Genomic DNA, 4,108 nt, shown 5'->3' on the forward strand with positions numbered 1-4,108 from the left:
TGTGCAATCTTGAATTTTATTATATCTAATTCTATCTAAATTTAGTATAATTATATTATTTTACCCTTTTTTTCGAAATATCATTCCAAATGGATTACAACGTATTATTGCAAACCGATGATTTAACAAAATCTTCGTCGCTTCAACACTAAATGGTGAAAATTGTAGAAAACGTTAAGTGTAATTTCTTTCATAATCATCAATATATACTTATCATGTTGTAACAGTGGGATTTCATATTTCGGTGCTTGTAATGACTACCACTTTTGTGCAACAGCTTAAGTTGAGTCTAGTCTCGAATATTCTAATATTTGACAAATCTCAAATGCAACAGGCAACTAATGAACAATCAAATGAACCATCATGATTAATCCATTACATTATAATATTCGTCAAATATTAGACTATTTATCTGATCAAAACTCAAAATTTTAATATTCAACTCAAGGCGCTATAATTCTACATTTAGATATGAATTCACATCGGACTTTTAGATATTGACTTTAACAAATTGATTGTATCTTTGTTTTTTTTTTTTCCGAAAGATTGTGAAATCCCTTTTTATCACTTCCTAGAGCCCCATTTTTCGAAATATCTTTTTCAATGCCATAATTTATTTAAAGAGATATTTCGAAAGATTGGAGTCTAGGAAGTGATAAAGAATGATTTTACAATTTTTGTAGGCCAGTAATGCGGTCGATTTGTTAAAGTCAATATGTAAAAAGTCCAATCGGAATTCAAATCCAAATTTTGAATTGGTTCAAAGATGACATGTATGTGGCTCTTCGACCTTTGTGTATATATATTACATGCACTGCATCTTGCATAGATAATTAATATAATTAGAGAACTCGAAAGATGCAGAGCTCCACATCTAAGATAAAATGGACATATTAGTAATTAAATATTATCAAAATCTAACTTCATAATTTATGTATTATTCATGTAAAGTATTTTGCTATTTGTACATAAAAATCTTTATAATGGATTACATAATATAATGTAGAAGGAAAATATTAGATGAAAAAATTGATTGCATTTTACACTAGCAAATGGTAGAGTGTCATGTGACATTTATGTAATTTATTGTGTAAATCTGGATATACATGTAACAAGATCCTTATGTAAATTTCTTTAATTTTCCTGGTTTTTTTATAAAAAAAAAAAAAAAAAAAAAAATTGTACAAGTGATGTATTCTTCAAGTGTAATTTTAACGCTTTCTACATTAAAATTAGCTAGTCTCAAGCTCGAATAAGGAAGATTTCTTTCATTTTTAAAAAAATTAGAGAAAGGCAAGCTCTTGGACAGCTTGGCCCATGAGGCCCACGAGTCAATGACCGAATCGAGCCGTGTTATTGGACACGAGTTGACATTCCAATTTCATTATTCCCATGTGAAACTTTATTAAGGTTTAGACAAAGTTGCTCTATGTATCATGTCCTCGTTTGTGTACAATCTTGCTAGACAGTCGAGGAGAATTTGACACTCTTCCTAACAATCCCCTCAGGAGGGGGAATTTTTTGTCCTTTTAATTCATTTGGATCCCGCACGGGTCTCATGTGTGAAAGGAAGTCAAGCATCACTGGCTTATTTACTGTGGCAGATGTCATTTCATTGCACACGCATCTTTGATTTCTGCTGAGAACCTCGTAAAAGTGCCCTTCATTCAACGGATAAAGGCTAAACTGTCCAACAATCCTAAATTCAACGCACCGGTTTCTTAGTACCAACCCACCAGTCACTATAGCGACAAAAAAAAAAAAAAAAAAAAAAACCTTGATCCACACACAAACACAGCATCAGCATATGCCCAGAACCCAAATATGCACGAACCAATAAAGAAAGAAAAGAGAAACCCAGTTGAATTTCATGGTCTGATTATAATTTTAGCGTATATTAACTATTGACGTTTGATTTCTTTTATGAAAAGAAGATGAACACATCGGCCAGTAATAATATGATGTCCTCGGCATCAGCATCTGGGAAAGACGGGCAGTCGCCGGGTATAAAGACGTATTTCAAGTCCCCAGAAGGCAAGTATAAGCTTCAGTACGAGAAGACTTATCCTGCTGGTCTTCTTCAGTATGCCCATGGCAAAACTGCTACTCAGGTAAGCCAAATTCGCCTCACTTGCTAGGGTTTTCCCCCTTTCTGTTTGAATATCTCATTTATGGTTATCGTTGCACACTTGCATTTCTGGGTACTGAAGTTTTAAGATTGAATTTAGGGTAAGTTTTGTTTGTTGATTTGGAAACTCTGGTGGCTTCAGTATCGAAGGTTGCAATTTTGGAAATGGATTCACTAAGTTGGTTTTGATGTCTTATAGGAATACTGTCTTTAAGGCTTTGTTTTTGTATTTGTATTTGAAATGGATTTATTTTGTATGCATGATTTTAGTTATTTTTAGATCTCTCTCTCTCTCTCTCTCTCTCTCTCTCTATATATATATATATATATATATAGACGCACCGTGCTGAGGAGATCATTTTCGTAGCTTGAAAATGGTTCTATTTTAGTCTTGATATGCATTATGATGGTTTCATGTAGATAAGTAATTTTATCTGGTTCGTTAACTTATCTACCTACTTCCTAATAGGATAAGTAGTTTATTGAATTTGAATTGAAAATAATGTAGAACCTGTAATTGGTTAATACTCGCAAGTTTCGTACTCTTGATTTCTGACTTTTTACCTTTAATAATGGTAATTAATTTTTCTAGTTTTTCTACCAAGGTTCGTTTGACAAAACCAATATTTTAGAAAACCTATTCTGTCATTTTTAGGAAAATAATGTTGATAGATATTTTAATTTTGTTGTTTATAGTACAGATAGCTAAGCATCAATTATGTTATACTTAGTGGAAAATATTTGAAAAATAAAAAATCTGACCGATTTCAATTTGATTGTAAGGTAACTCTGGCTTATCTCAAGGATAAGCCAGTGCAGACATCGTCGTCATCAAGTTTGGGCATAGGTGGTGGTGTGAGGTCAGCAGCAGCAAGGTTCTTGGGTGGGGGAAACGGGAATAGGTCAAATAGTTTTGCAGCAGGAAGTAAGCTGGCTAGTAGCACCAATAGTAGAATTGGATCATTAGGGACTTCAATTTCCAATAGTGTTGCTGGTAATTCAAACTTCGATGGCAAAGGCACTTATTTGATTTTCAACATCAGTGATGCAATTTTCATTAGTGATTTAAATTCTCGTGATAAGGTACTTTGAAGATTTTCTCATTATATTAATTATTGAATTACAAGTGGGATTGATTTTAATAGGTTATTCTTCTTCACAGGAACCTATGAAGTCTATACACTTTGGTAACTCAAATCCTCTGTGCCACGCATTTGATCCTGATACGAAGGATGGGCATGATTTGCTTATTGGTTTTAACTCTGGAGATGGTAAGTATTTTACCCCTGGAATTTAAATGGACAAGCAATGAGCTACCTACAACTTTATTTGACAAAATTGTGCCTATGTGTTTTGTAGTTTACTCAGTGTCTCTAAGCCAACAATTACAAGACGTTGGGAAGAAGCTTGTTGGGGCACAGCATTATAATAAAGATGGTTCTGTAAACAATAGGCAAGAGATTGATTCAGTTGTTTTTCCCTTTCTTCTTCCTTGTGTGTGTATATATATGTGTTTATATATATATATATATATATATATATATTGGTTTATATACACACACAAGGAAGAAGAAAGGGAAAAACAACTGAATCAATCTCTTGCCTATTGTTTACAGAACCATCTTTATTATAATGCTGTGCCCCAACAAGCTTCTTCCCAACGTCTTGTAATTGTTGGCTTAGAGACACTGAGTAAACTACAAAACACATAGGCACAATTTTGTCAAATAAAGTTGTAGGTAGCTCATTGCTTGTCCATTTAAATTCCAGGGGTAAAATACTTACCATCGCCAGAGTTTAAACCGATAAGCAAATCATGCCCATCCTTCGTATCAGGATCAAATGCGTGGCACAGAGGATTTGAGTTACCAAAGTGTATAGATTTCATAGGTTCCTGTGAAGAAGAATAACCTATTAAAATCAATCCCACTTGTAATTCAATAATAAATATAATGAGAAAATCTTCAAAGTACCTTATCA

General features: G+C 33.2%; 1 pseudogene; it reads left to right on the forward strand.

Annotated features, from left to right (window-relative positions):
• The first annotated feature begins 1,607 nt into the window (after positions 1 to 1,607).
• LOC111369397 overlaps positions 1,608 to 4,108 on the forward strand; it is a 7,690-nt pseudogene continuing 5,189 nt past the window's right edge.

Source organism: Olea europaea, chromosome 20 (genome assembly GCF_002742605.1).
Source record: "Olea europaea var. sylvestris chromosome 20, O_europaea_v1, whole genome shotgun sequence".
NCBI lineage: Eukaryota > Viridiplantae > Streptophyta > Magnoliopsida > Lamiales > Oleaceae > Olea > Olea europaea.